The following is a 19226-nucleotide window of genomic DNA, read 5'->3' as shown; positions in this document are numbered from 1 at the left end:
TTTCAATAAAACTAGACACTTCGTGTGTCCTGTAAGAAATGTTACAACCGCACATATTTAGGTAAGTTATGATCTAGTCCCACATTATTTATAACAACCAATAAAAATGAACAGTGGTAACCGATAATAACAGCATCTATATTAAAACACGGTTCTACTAAGCATTAAAGCTCTTGCACAACATATGGAGGGTCGTCCATCTACAAAGATCTAAAAATGACAGAGGCATGGCACTGCCTAATACAGGCTGGCTTAAGTTTTGGTCTCACTTTCACAACCAAGATGACCATTCTTCAGGGGTGGCAATGGAGTTGAGATCTACCCAAAATATTTCCATTCCAGCACTGCTCAGGTCCTCACTTCCTCTCCCCCGAAATAAACAATATAATAATAATAATAATCTGGTTGTCCGGTTCTCAGTTCAGAAAATATTTTGGTTTCCATGATTTGTTCTCTCTCAAGTCCTATATCCATCTCTTCCAGAATGCACACCAGGCACCTGACACATACACAGCTGATGTGTTTCTTAGTTTTGTCATATTTGCTGAAACTTTCATTATATCCTTAAAGTAGTTCATGAGACATTTACAAGAATCCCCCTGGCCTAAATGAAAACAACCAATCAGAGCTATGAAACATATAAAGACACTTTGGGTTGGAGGCTTGAAGATAGTTTATTGCTGATTCTCATTCCCAGGGTCCCAAACCGTCAGTATTTGATGCCCCAGGAATGAGACCTAACCCCACTGTAGCCCTTTTTGGCACCACTGGAGTGGATGACATACGCCTGACTCCATTCAAATGCCCTCCGCCCACCCACGTTAAGTGGCCAAGGGACATTATGTCCTGTCAAAGCCAAAAGGGAACCTTTCCTGAAATACCTTAAGAATCTTCAGCCAAACTAAAGACTTATTCCTTCACTCTCTTTTTGTCTTTCTGTTGATTTCTATTAGTTATACAGTCTGTATAAGTGAATCAACTTCTAAACGCCCCCTTTTTTATTTCTCTCTTTTCTAAATACAAAGCCTGACTTCCAGTAACTTCCTGTATTACTCCAGGGATGAAACACTATTTTAAATATGTGATTCTAGCTTGTACACGGGGCTAGTGGGGGAGAGGGATGATTGGGACAAGATTGCTCTATATGCTCCTCTATCATAGACGTGCTTGTTAAAATTGGTGCACATTCTACAAATTTGTGTACAACATATGAACATAGTTTGTTTGTATTTGTGTAAATCTTTTTTTTTTTTTTTTTTTTTTTTTTTTTTTTTTATTATTTTATTATTATAATATTTTATTTTTATTATACCACACCAACCAAACACCCCCAACAACACCCCAAACCACAACAAACTTTTTTTTTTTTTTTTTTTTTTCCCCTCCCCCCCCCCGCCCCCCCCGCCCCCCTTTTTTTTTTTTTTTTTTTTTTTTTTTATTTTTTTGTTTTTTTTTTTTTTTTTTTTGGTTGGGTTTGTTTTTTTTTTTTAAAAAAAAAAAAAAAAAAAAAATGGTTGGTGGTGTTGGGAAAGAAAGAAGGGTTTTTTTTTTTAATAATTAAAATTTTTCCCCTCCCTCCAGGCACAGGAGAAATAAGACTCAAAACTTTGAGATTGGATTCGGCTCACTATTGCAAAGTACAAGTATCTCTAACAACTTAAAGATCCCATTCAGACATATAAGAAAAGCTTCCAGAATCTCTGAATATGCAAATGTTGTTCATTTCTAAAGTTTTGCTGCTGGACACAAGATGTCTCCTACTTCACTGTAAAGTCCATTCTCGGTGGATGTGTACTGGTGGCTTAAAATCAGATGTTCCATGAGCACAGAGAAACTTTCCACTTTCAGCAGATGGATGAAAACATCCTTCTAGTGTCAAACTCTGCACAGACATCATTCAAACAGCACACTGTGGGAACAAGAACAAACACTGATTGTTGATTTGATTTTTAGCTGATTATTGCATTCAGTACAACAACTACAATCTACTGACTTCAAGGGCTCACTGGCAGTCAAATGTAGTGTGCATTAACAGCCAGAGAGGGGCAGCAGAGAGCCAAAACACATCTGTTACTCACAGAAACCAGCCTGAAATCCACTTTCTGCAAATTTATATTTACGGGTTTTTCTTTTGAAAATCAGTTTATAGATGATATCCACTGAAAAACTAGTCAATGGGTTAAAATCACTTCTATTCACTCGAGCACACTGTAACTGTGTGACAGTACATGTTAGACTCAGACAGCGGTTACTGTTGCTCAGTGGCTGACTTAATGTATGTTTACAGTAATTAAGGCGTTTGGACATCTTCTCAAATGAATGGCCACCTCCTTTGGTGGAGAAATGATTTTGCTTTGGATCATATTGTTAGTCAACATAAAGTGTGCATCTGCCCTTTTACTTCCGCATCTGTATCAGCAATCAGCCAGAGATAATCAGCCAGAGATAGTATAAAGGAAGATGGATATACGGAGATGATGGTCTCTCTCTCTCTCTCTCACTCTCACACACACACACACACACACACACACACACACACACACACACACACACACACACACACACACACACACACACACACAAGGGCGACCTTGTTTTTTTCTGTATTTTATCCCTTTTTCATCTTCATCACTCTCCCCTCACTCAGCCTCTCTCCTGCTCTTCTCTCTCTCTCATCTCTAACCTTTCCACCTCTTCTCTACACAGGATTTCTCTTTCTCCCCCTCAAATAATATTCCTTTTAACAAGTCCAACATGGGGAAAAAGTGTACCTGAGTCAATTTTGATCAGTCTCAAGTGGCTGCCAGCATTAAGTGTGTGTTCATCAGGAAGCATGTGGCAGGTGTGTGCACATTTTTTATAAATTGATGGCATTTCTGCATGTGTGAACCAGTGTGATTGCCAGGGCTTCATGTGAATACTAGTGCAGAATGATGGAAATCTAGCTAATGACATCCACTTATGTGCACAAACACTCATCCACTACACTGCACTCCAGAAACAGTGATTTTCAAGCCACATGTGCATATTGTATTAGCCTACTTCACTGTACTGCAACATTCCTACTAATTAGCACCGCTGTCACAATGGTCACCAACAAGAATATTTTACAGGAAGTGATGCAACCAAGTGTAAGCGTAAGTCCAATGTCAAAGTGTGAAGCAGTGTTATGTCCAGACTCATCAGTGATAGCTGAACCTACCTCTGCACCGAAGAAGAAACTTGGTCCACTAATGTCATGGTACATGAACTGTGGGTATTGAAGTCTGCAGTATTTAAATAGTTGCCTTGGGCTTGCTGCCATTCGGGGCCGAGTTTCCCAGTGCTGCTTTAAAGTCTCAATGAAATAACATCTTTGGAGTTGCCCAGCTTGCCTAATATGTGCTTTCCTCTGAAATACAGTAGGGTGGGGACAGTGAAAATGGTGAAATCAGCTAAAGAGAGAAAGGTGAAGCTGTAAGGCTCTGATTGAAATGAGTTTTTATTTACAGCTCCTACTTCAGCACAACATATACTTTTAGGCATTTTCTTTCATATTTAAACCTCTAATAACTGAATTAGGGCTGTGGAAACAAATTGGGAACACAACATTGACATATGATAACCTGTTAAAGGTCCAGTGTGTAGAGCTACAACAATGCACCATGTAAAGAGATCTCCACAGAGCGTAGGTGTAGGTATCAGTTTCTCTGTCACTGTGGAGACGGATGGAGCTGACAGTGCTGACAGAGACAGAGTGTGTGTAGGCTATACTCCTGTAAAAACACTTTTGCTAATAAAGAGAAGAAATTAAAATATAAACAGAGGTGAGGGAGGAGATAAAAAAAAGGACAGCGGAAGAAGGGAATGTGCTGAAAAGAAGAAGAAAGGAAGGACAAGGGATGGCAAACAAGACGAAGAGATTCATTGTGTCAATTGCTCTTTAGACCCTAAGAAGATTTGCTGTAGCAGTGAGAAGCAGAGCTCTTGTCTGGAGAGATGCTGACTGATGGATGGATCAGTGGACATGTAGAGATGATAAAAAGAGGCTTAAACATAAACATAATGCGTCACTGTGGAGTGGCTCTCTGATGATTGCAGTAAGCCTGTAACAGACTCCACTTCTCGGACAGAAGGATGGATGGAAGGATGGATGGATTGACGGAGGAACAAGGGGACAAGGATGCCATAACAGACAACGCAGTCATCCACCTGTGTTCTTAAAGCAACAGCAAGTGGAGTTTGAACTTTGACTTTTTATTTTTGGGAAATACACCTATTTGTTTCTTGTCTAGAGTTAAACAAGAAGACTGATGACTCTCATGTCTGTACGCTAAATATGAAGCTACAGCCAGCAGCCGATTAGTTTAGCTTAGCATACAGACTGGAAGCAGGGGTAAACAGCTAGAAGGCTCTGGCCAAGAGTAACAAAATCCACCATCAGCACACTAACCAACACATTTTATCTTGTTAGTTTAATATAATTGGGTTTTTGGGCTGGACTATAGGACTTGACCTTCTCCCTGTGTTTGTGCTAAGCTAAGCTAACCATCTCCTGGCTGTAGCTACATGTTTAACAGACAGATGGAGTGACATCAATATTCTCATCGGACCCTTAGAAAGAAAGCAAATAAGCATTTCAGTAGCGTCGCCATAGAGGGGGCCACACAGAAACAATCGCTGGGCCCCCCCGAGGCAAGGTATGCTTTAGGGCATGGCTACCATATGACTGATGAATCAAATGGGAGTGTCGTTGTGGGGTCAGAGGGACCTACGAGGTTCCAGCTTTGCTTGGATATGGTGCTTACTTGCTATTGTGGAAAATAAAAAGTAGTATTTTTCTTCTAAAAGTGCAATTTGTGACCAGTTGTGTGCATACAAGACTTCACAGCAGGCATCATACCGACACCAACATTTCATTGGGGAAAATGGGCCAACTCTTCAGCTCCTCATTAGAGTGGATGGGCTCCCCTTCGTGATTTATCCAGATCACACGGCATATGATGGCCAAGTGCTGCTTTAAGAAGATTTCCTCACAGAAATCCTCCCTGATTCCGATGAGAGTGCACGTCCCCACCACAGGAAAAGATGAATGAATGTATAGAGAGATGGAAAATGGAGGGATAAATTGAAAAAGGAACAAGGCCACATGGATCATATTCATAACATTTACTCCTCACTCTTTATTTGGTCAGTGAGGCTTAATCTTTCCCACTGTGGCAGACCTGATATCCACTCTGAGGGCTTCATGACGACTGGCTTTAAATATTCCATGGTGACTGATGGTGGGGCAGATGGGAGCGGGTTCACTCAGTGTGAACAGAATGAAGGGAGTAATGAGGTCTGGATGGGTCTCACTGGAGGTAATTTCACTAAGTCTGATTTAACAAGGTGTTTCATGGGTAGGTGGACAAGCTTTCTGCCTTCTTGCTGTAGGTGAGTGCACACTTGTAACAGGACTTTATGCAGGCTCGACACTTTGGAAACATGAGAGCAGTGCCCAAACATTTTTAGACCATGGCACCCCTTCAGAGGAAATGATTTGTCTTAGGACTGCAAGCCACCCAGCCCTCATATGTATACATATTCTTATTATTAGTATTAAGTTAAATTTAGGCACAGTCTCAACAATTTCAGAATAAAAGCCGACATTTGCTTTGCTGATTTACAGATAAATATTTAACTTGAAATAAACAAATACATTCAAATATGCTCATATTAGGGCTGTCACAATATCAAATTTTCAGCATGATTATCATGGCCAAAAGAATACACAATAACAATAGTATTGATTGATTGTATGGAAGCCCATTTCTGCCAATGTGACAGGGGGAAAAAAGGATTCTGTAAGTCATTATAACTTTCTCAAAATATTGACTTGAATTAGTGTCTGAAAATAATGAGTTTCTCAATATTTTCAGATGCTAAGTCAATATTTGGAGAAACTTTCTCATTATAATGTCTTACAGAACCCTTTTTAATCACATTGGCAGAAATGGGCTTTCATAATATTGTGATATCTATAGGAAATGAAAAAAAATGGCTATAAGTCAAATTCATATTTAACTTATATTGTGAGTTTTGTCTCTTTTTTGGTAAGCTACAATTAAAATATGAGTTCAAGGAGGTGGAGAGAGAGTCTGTAACCATAACTGTACAAAACTGTACAGAAACAACAGTTACACAGTGTGAACCACAAAGAAAGAGAACGAATAGAAAGAAACAGGAATACGATCATATGTGTACTATTAACATGATGTCAAGATTGACATTTTTAAACAGCACAGTTGTCGTCGCTCCTGGCTCAAATGTTCAACATTTTACTTCCAAATTAAAATTTGCTCATATTTAAAAGTTTGTGTTTAGGATTTAGTGACATCTAGCTTTGTAGTTGCAGATTGCAACCCCCTCACTTCACCCTCCCCTTCCAAACACAAATGAGAAACTACGTGAAAGGCGCAAAAAACACTAAAGGACCTATCTAGAGCCAGTGTTTGGTTTGTCCATTCTGAGAAGAAACATGGCTGTTCAACCTGGCAGACTCCTTCTGTAGATAAAAACAGTCCATTTTAAGGTAACGAAAACACAACAATTCTTATTTTCAGGTGATTATACACTAATGAAAACATACTGGTACAAGGTGTACAAGGACGAAACAATAAAAATATCTGTGCATTGCTTCACTGATTATTAAAAGCCCTGTATAATATTTCAATAATATTCCTATTATATCCATAAAGGGCGTTGAACATTTCTGGAAGGATTTAGGTTTTAACATACTTAATATAATGTTTATCAGCAATATAATTTATATTTAAACATAAATATCCCTAAAGTATATTAATTTCTGTTATGTGTTTTGCATTTTGTGACTTTATACAACTTTATCTTAGTTTCAATTTATCATACTAGTGCAGTGCCCGTAGGAAGTATGTATTGCTATAGAAAAGTGGGAGGTTAAGTAGCTTTTTCATGGATGGCCAAATGAGGTTGTGTTTGAAGGTGCAGCAGCTAGCTACAGACGAACATCCACAGATTCTGATTCCAACTTGTTGTCCTCGCGTATCCGGATCTCCTCAGACCGGAACAGACTCGGTCCGGACTCGTTCAGTGTCAGTAATCCACAACAGTCAGTTTAGATGCACAGAACAGGACCAAACAGCAAAATCCGCTGCAGGTATAAAGCCGCTCGCGCTGCTGCAGGTATAGATCAGCGTGTTTCTTAAGGTGTGTCGTGGGGGTGGGCTCTGCAGTGATTGGCTCTGGTGGCTATGGTTGACAATGCTAGTGGAATTCGTAAATCATTTATGAAATAATTTATTAACGGTATCTTTGCAGTCCAAACAAAGCCGACTTTGCACACCCTTAAACCACACAGCAGCCATGTTGAAACTCTCAGGTCAGTCTGATCCTGATCTGCAGAGATATTTATTTTATATAGACAGACGCATACACAGACAGACAGACAGAGATTTCTTGCTTTTATAGAGAGATGATATAAGGTGTAAGATATTTGTAAGATGTTTTTCTCAGTATAATACTATAGTAAATGTCCTGTATCAAGGCTCTCAATGTTTCTGCCTGTGCTACTGTGGTTATCAAAGGTGAACTCAGTTGGGGAAATATTCATAACAGACCCACATTAGGACTGTCAAACTATAGGCATCTGTGAGTAAAACTACTGATAAAAGCAAAACAATGTACTAAAGAATACAGGTTTTACTGACTGCACAAAATAGGGTTGGGCTAATATCACAATATAACTATTTCCCCTGATGCCGATATACAGTGTATCACAATATGGCAAATGAGTGCAAATGTACACATAAAACAACCAAACTGTTGTGTACAGAATGTAAAGACGTGACCTCTGCTTCAGTCTTACTGTACATCGATGAAATTCACTTTATAATAACTTAATTTTCACCAGAATTATTCTATTCTATTCTATGTGTTGTGTTTCCACTATGCTAATTTTATGAAAGCTGTTGGAATAAATGTATCAAAAACAATTCTGTTTAACAGGCCAGGATATTACACAGAATTCTACTGTAACTCTTTCAACACATCCTCTTTCCTGGTTGCAAAACAATAAGACCAGCTCATAATGTGCACTTAAGTCCACACATTATTCCTGCGTCAGTGTTGAATTCAGCGCTCTGAAAAATCCTTAATCATGTGTACCTATGATGTATGGATAGGACACGAGCCAACGTATCAGTGTTTGAAAACCAGACAAAACTGTCATCTAATTGCTGGACTGGATATATGAGCCTCAGAGCCAAGTGTGTATTGTACACATGAGTTGGTTGGCGTTCTTACCCTTGATGAGAACAGTTTGCTGTGTGTCTCTGTATGTGCAAATCTTTTAATTACAGGAAACACTTCAGACTGAGCATGTTTACTTCCACGGGCCTCGCTGTAGATAAAGCAGAAGCCGAGCAGCCTTTGATGAGGGTGACCTTAACTGGCATCTTTCATGCTAAAAAGATGGGTGGAGTGGGTCGGCCACTTCCTCCGAGAGGGTTATCAGCCACTTTGAGTAAACGGCTAAAGTGAGTGAGGTGGAGAAATACATGGACAGTGAGAATGCCATAAGTTTCTTTCTACATGATAATTTCAAAGAAGGAGCTTCAGCAAAAATCGAACTCTACAACAGCCTCATTAAAGAATAGGAGCAAAGAGACGAGAGGATGGCGGGATGAGACGGGAGCGATAAAAGGCAGGGAAATAATCTGGATGATCAGCAGTGAGAAGTAGTTCAGTGTTGCAAGGATGTCCCTACGGAGGATAACTGAGTCCTCTCTCTGGAGGCTGGGTGGAGACGTGATGCCACTCTCTCATGGAGATAAACTACTGAACCAACTCATGGGACGGCTTATCCCAATTTCACCAGATCTGACTTTGGATTGGTGGTTCTTCTGTCATCAAAGCAGGAAGAAATATGTGTGAGTACCACAGTATCAGGAGTTAGATCAAATGACAACAGCATGTAACATCATTAATGTTCTGACAAACGTCTGCATGTAGCAGTTTCATGTTTGCCTATGAAATGGTTCATCTACTCAGAAGAATTTTCTTTCACTGACAGGCTAGTGTACTTATTTGTTTGCCTTGTCAGTAAGCCGTACTTCCTTCCTTAGAAGGTGGTGTGCATATACGCCTGTCTTGGCAAAAATGGCAAGCAACTTTGGGTATTATATGTACAGTTAAATGTAATACGAGGATATTGACTAGTAGTCATAAATAAAATACCACTTTGGACTACATAAAACTATTAAGCTGCCCTAGTGGCTAAATAAAATTCACAAGACTTAATTTGGTACTGGGTAGGGGTGTAATGTAATCTGATATTGTGACAACCCTAATATGAGCACATTTTAATGTATTTGTTTGTTTATTTCAAGTTAAATATTTATCTGTAAATCAGCAAAGCAAATGTTGGCTTCTATTCTAAAATAATATTATCTGTATCTATATCTCCACTTAAATACAAAAGTATCCGCTTCATTTGCTTGGTTAAATTGTGTTCTACTGCTAAAGGGATTGGAAATGTGACCAGCAACAGCAAGCCGGTCATTTTCAGAGGATACCAACCATGACCTGTACACTCTCACCACCCATCTAGCTAGGTTGTCTCATTTTACCAGGTGGTTTTACTAATTAAGTAACTTTACTCTCTCTCTCTCTCTCTCTCTCTCTCTCTCTCTCTCTCTCTCTCTCTCTCTCTCTCTCTCTCTCTCTCTCTCTCTCACACACACACACACACAAAATGTATAAAATAACATAATATTATAACCATACACTTACATTGAACTTTACTTTCAAAAAATGAAAAAAGTAAGTCTAAATGTGTGACTGTTAATGAGTGGTAATACAAACAGGGTTTTAACAGTGAGAGAATAAAAGTCAGAATTGGGGATATTGCTTTTTTTGTGTGTATACAGTGGGAGAAGGACCAGATGAATTTAAAGTTGGTCTAAAAAGATTAAAAAAATTAGAAAAGCTGTCTGGGCCATTTTGTGTTGAACTTTTAAGACTAACTAACTTCAGCTCTTCAGTCCCTTCTACTGTCAAGTCACACAAGGAGCTAGGCTTCAATACCACATCATGAAGTAAAAATAAAATGATTAATGGACCTCAGAGATCCTGCCACCACTTACTGCCCACACTTTTAAATAAGGGTTTGAAACTTCCAGCTAACAGAAGGACTATTACTGTCTTGTTTATTGCACATGTCAGCTCATAAAATATAATGTACAATAGTTCTTTAATGTGTTGTACATTAGCATTGACATAAACAGAAATCTCTCTTCTATTCGGCACTGAATTATTTAGCCTAACATCACACACTCACAGCTAAATGTTTCAACTCTCAACCTTCACTAAAAATATGCATATACCGTGTATGAATATTTAATAGAGATAAATCATCAGATAAATAAGACAACATATAGTGTAAACATATCCACACCAAAAAGGTGTGCATACTATATGCCAGTGGATAGAATTAAAAAAAAAGTTCTATCTAAACACATTTCATTAGTTTTCAATGACAACTGCACATTTCTAATAAACATCATTGGATGATTGACCTGCATTCTTGTGCCAGGCTTAAAAAATTTCACACAACAGGACAAATGAGATTTATATGCTGCTATCACATGGATTCAGGCAGACAGTAGACGGCAAACCGGATGTTACGTAAGTGCACAAGAGCACGATGGTAAAACTAGGCAAGGCCAGCAGAGAATACCAGCAACGGTAACAGTAGATGGCGTTGTTGTCCAAAGTTAAAGTATTTGAACTTTTTGCCGTTCTCTGTGATAGAATTTAAAACCGGATGTTATTTAACTCCCTCATACAAAGAGAGAAAATGTGGGCAATCTGGACTGGACAATGAGATGCTAATAATCAATACATATTACTACCAATTACATAACATAATAAATATATAAAATATATTATCTAATATATTTCATTCCATTGTTTGTAAACGATATCACCATAGCTACAAATCATCATTTGTGTTTAATTTTGCAGTCCTGCCATTCTGACCTGCTCTATTTGAAAAGTGTCCTGAGATAACTTCTATTATGAATTGGCGCTATACAAATAAAATTGAATTGAATTGAATTGAATTGAATTGAATTCCCTGTGCTGTCCTGGAGATGCTGTCCATCTGCTGTCTACCATCTACTTGAATCCATCCGAGTGCAGCATAATATATTGCAACAAACTGAACCCTGCTTGCGTCTGTATTTGATGACCTTGGAATCAGAACAGGGTCATTGAAGAAACTCTGGTGGCCATGAAACAACCACAGAGGGCCTACAGCCCTACAGCCAGTGTTTGGTTTGTTAGGTTGTGGGCTACTGTAGAAACATGGTGGTTCAAAGTGGCGGACTCTGTGGAAGGCGATAAATACGGCTCATTCTAAAGTAACAAACAACAGAAAGATTCTTATTTTCAGGTGATTATACACTGATGAAAACATACCTATGAATATTAAATTCCATTTCTGACAGGTTAGTGTCACTGAAGTCCAGGGTATTTTTGCCATGTGCAACATTAGAAGCACATTTACACAGACAGAACAAAAACATTTCCATTGTGAATAACAGATGAGAGAAAAGTGAGAGGAGAATAAAAAGCTACTAAATCATGTCCAAACAGTTCCTGAAGTTCCCCTTGAGGCAGAAGCCTTTCTATCTATCCCTGTCTGATACTAACATACTCTGTGAGGAAATGAAGGATGAATATAGGGAAAAAGTGGGAACTGCAAAGCAAATACACACTTGGAAGAAGAATGTAAATCAAATCACAATGTCAAGGTGTCCTATTAATCAAAGGCCTTTTTGACACAGAGTATGGTTGGATTAATCCAATAGGGGACCCTGGGGCCTGGTTGGTGGCCCACCTTTCCTCCCAAACAATAGCTATGCTCTACTCACTCCTCACACACACAGAAATAATGCAGGAGCAATCCCATCACAGTGAGAATACAATAAGTGCTAACTTTAGACCTTTTTTTTCTTAAATATTGCTATTGGTTCTAAGACATTTGGTCCTCACAAAGATAGAAATACAAGACCTTACACACACACACACACACACACACACACACACACACACACACACACACACACACACACACACACACACACACACACACACACACGTACAGCCTCTCGTTCACAAAGAGGGCTGAGGGTGAGAGACCGAGGCAGAGCTTATCATCTGATAACTGTGCGACTGCCGCTCCTTCCAGTATAATTAAAGGAGAGACACAGCAGTGGGACTCTCAGAGGCAAGAATGTGTCATTTCTGTCCTCGAGCAGCAAAACTACCAGCCACTCATCAGCTGGATACGCTGAGAGAGCGAGAGGAGAGGAGCGTCTGCTTAATTGGGGGAGCAGAGATAGCATGAGGCCAGGAGGGTCAGTGCTGTGTGTAGAAATCTGTGTGTGTCCAAGAACTACTTTATGTTCAAGTGTGTGCCTTTCCATCTACCTATCACATCGCCAGTGCTTAATGTCCCCTTCAACAGATGTGTGCAGATGTGTATCAGGGTGCATACTTTGTGTCTGAATGATGATGACCTTTCCTCTAGCTCCACCAGTAGGTCACTTATCCAGTAGCTCAACATGTCCTGCATGTATCGGCACACAATTTTGTGTTTTTTTTTGTGTGATTCGTGGTTCCGAGGTGGTGTGATGATCCACTGACTCTAGCGCAGGGGTTTTCAGAGGCTATGTTCACACTGCAGGCAAAAGTAGCCAAAATCAGTGTGAACAGTCATATCAGAATTCATCTGACTTTTACATCATTGTATTTGTCATGCGGTTCACTTCAGGACTGTGAAAAAAAAAATTATATTTTACTGTCCATTTCAATGGATGATAATAGACTAAATTGTAAAAAACATCAAAATGTACCAGTACATCCAATTAAATAAGTTTGTGCATTTGAGTGGAGTCAGATGACTAGAACAGTTCTCTCCATCGAAATGGATGGGGGATGAACTGAACTGGTTATTGCACTTGAATTAACATTTTACAGTTCATGAAGCAAAATCAGTTGGCCATTAGGGAGAAATGAGGTTGAACTTCAAGACCACACTCATTATTAGTGTTGGCCATTCTCACAAAAACTGATCTGTTGGCTTTTTAGGGGCTATCACGCACAAACTACCAACTAATGGGCTAAATGCGTACAGAATACACATCCAAAAGGCAACAATTTCTTATTAGTGACCTACAAAAAAGTATCTGTCTGTGATCATCATCAAAGGAATAAATGTCTTAGAAACAATAGCAGTTAAATCCATTGTTGTGGTTGGGGGTACGCTCTGAAGCCTCCTTACTCCTCAACTGTGTCCTGTTTTTAAAGGCCATAAAATACCTACGCATCAAAACATACATAATTAATCTGCTCAAAGCCAACATATGTAATCTGAGCCTTTGTCCCACGTACGTCCCCAGTGCGAAACAACACATTATTTGCGTGATCATAATCACACAGACATAATCATATTACAATGTTCACATGAACCCTGTCTTACGTGCAATATTGTAATAATTACATTTCAAAGATGTTTTCTGTGCAGAAAAAATGGAAACTATGGAGACAAATTCTTGCATAATTTTTGTGCTTAACGAATAACACGATTCTCATATCTCTGTTCTCATATTCTTATGTAGCAGGGTTCATGTGCCAGTGCGATGTACAGGTTTCTGATAGCAGCTGAGCCTTGAGCAAGAACGAAGAGCTTTGGTTAATTGGAGCTGCCTTCCATCTGATCAAGACATCATGGGAACTGCTGGAACGGGGAAATTACTGAAAATCTGTCAATTGACAGAGCTTGAGGCTCTTATTAAACACATACTCTGATAAAAAGCCAACCTCATTCATCTAACACCATCGGTCTCATCAGGTGACAGAAACAATGGCACCTTAATTCCAATCCAGCAAGTGATGCACGTAGCCACAGCACTACAGCTGCTTTGTTGATTAGAAGTGGGACTGGACAATCTTTCCATAAAAAAGAAAAAGAAGCAAAAGTTCATACTACAAAGACAGCCTCACACCCCTCCCCTACACACACACACACACACACACACACACACATACGCACACTTCCTCTACATTGTGTGGATGGTGGCAGGGAGGAAAAAGCTGGGCCTCCTGATAATGCTGTGATGGTGCTTTATTCCAGGATTAGCCTGTTTGTCTTGGTAGGCACCGTTAAAGTGAAGTTCAGTAGCCGGGTCAGAGAGGAAGTGACCCACACTGAGACACCAACAGCCTGTAAAACACTCTCTGCTGAATGACTACTCCCACATTTGAATACTGACTGACTGACTGACCTTCACTTATAGGTAGTAATGCAATCAGCAAACATTTTACAATAGACAAAAAGATTTTACCTTTAAGAATAAATTACTACATATTTAAAATCTGGACAGTTTCTCACCTAAAAAATATCAAATCTTGATTGGTGACACAATAACTGTTGTAATTTCTCTCTGAAAACAACCAGAGTCGGGAGATCGGGAGAGCATGCTGGGATACTTATCTACCATAAGTTCACACTTCAAAGCATCTCTGATTTAAAACATGGTGTTGATAACTGATATATATTAATTTGTAGCTGTGGTAAAAAATAGTAAAACAAGCTATTACCTTACAGTACAACATAATAACTCCATTCATATGCTATTCCACAAATCCATTTGGAATCAGTGCAGTACATACTAAAGTGAAAGTCAACAACAAAAGCTGCCTTATGGAGCAATCAGTGATAAATATGCCAATCTGATTTGACCTGTAGCTGTGTTGCCTCCTTGGGTTCATCGGTGTCATTTTCAGTAACACCAAAGCGTGAGCCAACACTTCCTTCATTTATTCAAAATCTGTGCAGCAGGACACAGAAAGCACAGACTGTAAACTGCCAACAATAGGGGTGGGAAGGCTGTGTCCACACACACACACACACACACACACACACACACACACACACACACACACACACACACAGATAGAGGAAAGACATTTGATTGGTCCGGGGACTCACTAACAGCTGTGGAGATCAATCTGGATGATACGGTGAGATGACAGGAGACAGGTGATGATCTGCTCAGGACACCACTGGATCATGGTGAATTCAGCCCAGGGTTATTCTACCACACTCCCCTCCTCCCATTACTACAGCATGACCTTCCCTGAATGTGTGTGTATGTGTGTGTTGACATAGAAACTCACCATCCTTCAATCTGGGAATCCGGCTATCATTTCTCCACTTTAATCAAAAGAAGGGAAACATTATGGTATGACGTGACGGTTGTGTCAAGGAAGATGGACATCTCCGGTGGCTGACTGTGTGTGTGTCTGTGGAGGCCATTAAAGAGATGTGGTGGCATGGTTGGAGGTTGACAGGCGCTTAAGTGAAACCAGGAGGGATGGGATTCTGCAGGAGATGAGTGAAGTGAGGATAGCTATATGATCAGAGTGTGTACCGGCTACATAAATGGATGACTAGTAAACAGCCTTGTGCACTCTGAGATGTGTTTTTACATTGTGATATAGCTCGTGTACAGCATGTGTTATGTGTGTGTATAGTGTTATCCTAGCATCACACTTGATCCATAATGCATTGGTGCTTATGAGTGCAGAGCCAACACAAAGCCAGACTGAAGTGATACTGATTGCATATTGCAATCATCAACGTAAACTTGCATTTTAATTCTACCGATTCTCTGACAAAATGCTATCATTACAATAAGATGAGAGTGGCGTGGGAATCCAAGCGACCCTCGGGGGAAACGGCGGTGCGCTTTAAAGACAAAAGAGCGGAAGAAGGACTTGGTTTTTTGGGGGAGATGAAAGCAGTTTGTCAGGCTCCGAAGGAGCGGACGAGTTCCATAATGACGCCATTTGGTCCTCCCATGGTGCAATGCACACCCCGCGTTCGGCCCACCCGCCTCCTTTCTCTCAGAACTAGCAAGAGCAGATGTTGATGTTTGCATGGTTAGCTCAGTGTGTGCACAAATCCAAACGCCTTATTAGGGAGCCAGACTTCAGGAATCAGGTGTGCGAATGTACAGAAAGACGCACGTTCCTCGTCATCGTCTCATTCTAACTACTCTGATTGGCTTCATAGTTCATTTAATTTCCCAAAGGGGCTCGAGATTCTGACAGCTTCCTCTCATTAGGATTTATAGCTTCAGTCTTATTTTAAGTGCTTTATTAGGTGTTACGTTTCTTTTAAGATGTAACTCTTTGCTGTTGAAAATGGGCTTCTCCATAATTAAGAGCCCCGTCTTGCACACCCTTGAGAAAGACGAGGAAAGAGAGAGGAGGACGGTGCTCAAATCAAAGATAAGAGCTCTCTGCAGTGAGAGAGGGAGAGGCATTCATCTTGTTTTGACACCAAGACTGATAATGTGTAGGGTTTTGGGGGGGGGGCAGAGGAGGAGCGGGGATGAGGTTGTCTGCCGTGTAGCGATGCTAATTGAAGATATCGAAGAGCTTAACATGCTAATTTGACCTGCAATGCCAGCGATGAAAGAACGTGGTAGGAACTTTATCTCCTTCGTTGGAGTGTAATCATATGTTGATGTGTGACAGTAGCAGCTGGTATTTATATATTAAAGACCCAGTACATGTATTACGACATATACAAATAATGAATATGGTAAATACGTTTTTCTGTTGGACACAAAATGTCTCCTACTCCACTGTAAAGTCCATTCTCAGTCGAGGACAGTGTCTACATCACACTGCAGAAGTTACTGCACACTGTGGGGCGGCTGTGGTTTACCATTTACAAGTTGCATACTGGACTAGGACTGACTATTTGTGATGTCACACATCATGCAGGTAGGCCCCGCCCCTTAAAATCTGATTTTCAGTGAGCACAAACAAACTTTCCACTTTCAGCAGATAAAGACTGGAAGGCTAGGAAATCACTGCTTCCATCCAAGAAATCGTCCCGCACATAACCCCTTTGTTAAACCACAACTTGTTGTTTTTACACTTTACACACTTTTATTTTGTGCTTATTAAACAAAAGCTATATAACATGTTAATTTTTGTGCTGGTGGGTGGATTTTGTCACTGTGGGAAAGAACCAGAATAGCTGTTTTCCCCTGAGTCCGGTCTCTAAGCTAACAAGCCAAACTATCTCCTAGCTCCAGCTTTGTATTTATCACACAGACATAAGAGTGGTGTCGATCCTCTCTAATGGTTCTCCACAAGAAAGTATATTTCCCAAAATGTCAGACTACTCCTTTAAAGCTTCATTTCCATCCAAAGTAATCATGACAGCTTTAACCATTTTGTCATTGACTGAGCTGCGCCATCAGACAGGGTTAGGACAGTTTCTTCTCCATTAATGAATTCTCAATATTTCAAACCAAATTGTTGGAACAGAAGCATACTGTATTTGCCCTCAATGACAATCCTCTTTAACAGGCCTGATCCTTGTGTAAAGATTAGTTTGTGTGTGTGTGTGTGTGTGTGTGTGTGTGTGTGTGTGTGTGTGTGTGTGTGTTACATGGCTGTAGCGACATGTTTACAGAGAGCTTCACTGAAGTGTTGTGACATGGTGTGGGAAAACGACAGCACTTTCTCAGAATGTAACATAATCCTGCCCCTCATGTAGGCCTGTCTCACACTCTGTATTGTGGTAGTTCTCATTTTACAACCTGTCCAAACCCACCACGTCTCATTATCTCCGTCCACATCTGCTGTCTACCACTATTCTACCAGTTGTGATGTAACACAGAAAATGCACTGTCATGTTTCTTTAAAGTCCCCCCCTCCACTAGAAGGATGTTTTCACATCCATCTGCTGAAAGTGGAAAGTTTCTCTGTGCTCATTGAAAATCTGATTTTAAGGGGCGGGGCCTACCAGCATGATGTGTGACATCACAAATAGTTAGGAATAGGGATGTAACGATACACTCAACTCTCGATTCGATACAGTTCACGATTTTTTTGTTCACGATACGATTTTCTCACGATTTATTTATTTTTTTTATCAAAATGAGCTACAGACAAATTATGACCAAATAAAATGATCTTTTATTCGTAGGAAAAAAAATCTTAGAGGTGCTTTCTTTACAGAAACAGTTTGTGTCCTCTTATAAAAAGTGCAATTTACATGGTCATCTTAAACAACAAAATACATGAAAAATATCTCCTTTCTTTAGAAACAATCTCACAAGTAAACTGGTGTTAACAAAAGAATATAAAATCTTGACCAAAAAAAGAGGTCCTTTCTTTACAGAAACACTGTTAAACACTGTTTTTGTGTCTTATAAAAAAAGTGCAACTGAAGTAGTTATTCCCTTAAATAATAAAGAATAACTGGATTTTTTTTTAGGAGATGCAAAGCCTCTCGTCAGGGTGGTTTGCCCCCTCGGCAATTTTCGCTCAGGAGGTGACGTAACGTTACTTTGCTTCTCACTGTGGTGCATGTAGCTCGTGTTGCCGGTATATGTTAGCAGTCTCTTGCAATATTTACATGCTGTTTTGGTTTTGTCTGTCCATTTCTCACCGGTTGTATTTGTGTATATGGGGAATCCAAAATGCCGTCACACAGGTGATTTAAAACCGCTCGGTGCATCCTCTATTTCAAAGTTGTTGCCTACCGTCGCCATGTCTTCCCTCGTTCTGTGCCCAGTACCTACGTAGTGACGTAAGTCACGTGACTTGACGTCTGACGTTGAACAAATGAATCACCAACCAGTGACTTTTTTTTAAGATAACGTAACCTATTTCTAAAAAAAAGAAGAAAATAAAAGAACATATCCTACTTCTCTCACATCCGCGATATATTTTTTCTGTCAACCGGTGAGAATCGTCACGCATTTGTACCGATTTTTAATCGTGTCACGTTGCATCATTACATCCCTAGTTAGGAAGTCAGTCCTATAATACAGACACTTGAAGCCACCAGTGCACATCCACTGAGAATGAACTTTACAGTGAAGTAGGAGACATCTTGTGTCCAGCAGCAAAACTTTAGAAATCAACAACATTTGCATATTCAGAGATTTTGTAATCTTTAATGAGGTAGAAGACCTTTTAAGCATTTTAATGTAGAAATGATCCTTATCAGACACACATTATTGTTCCATGCAAACTTTTATAAATATGTTTTAACACATGTCTGGAGGGGATCTTTAAGAATAGATAATCATATTTCCATCTGTGATGCCACTTTCTAAAACTACACTTCT

General features: G+C 39.8%; 1 protein-coding gene across 1 annotated transcript in view; it reads right to left on the bottom strand.

Moving 5' to 3' along the window:
• Window positions 1-19226, bottom strand: part of esama (endothelial cell adhesion molecule a) — a 65997-nt gene that overhangs the window by 11157 nt on the left and 35614 nt on the right. The gene's annotated exons all lie outside the window — the stretch shown is intronic.

This window comes from Dicentrarchus labrax, unplaced genomic scaffold (assembly GCF_905237075.1).
Source record: "Dicentrarchus labrax unplaced genomic scaffold, dlabrax2021, whole genome shotgun sequence".
NCBI classification, from domain to species: domain Eukaryota; kingdom Metazoa; phylum Chordata; class Actinopteri; family Moronidae; genus Dicentrarchus; species Dicentrarchus labrax.
Note: the sequence above shows the minus strand (reverse complement) of the source record. Positions and strands in the feature narration are given on the sequence as shown.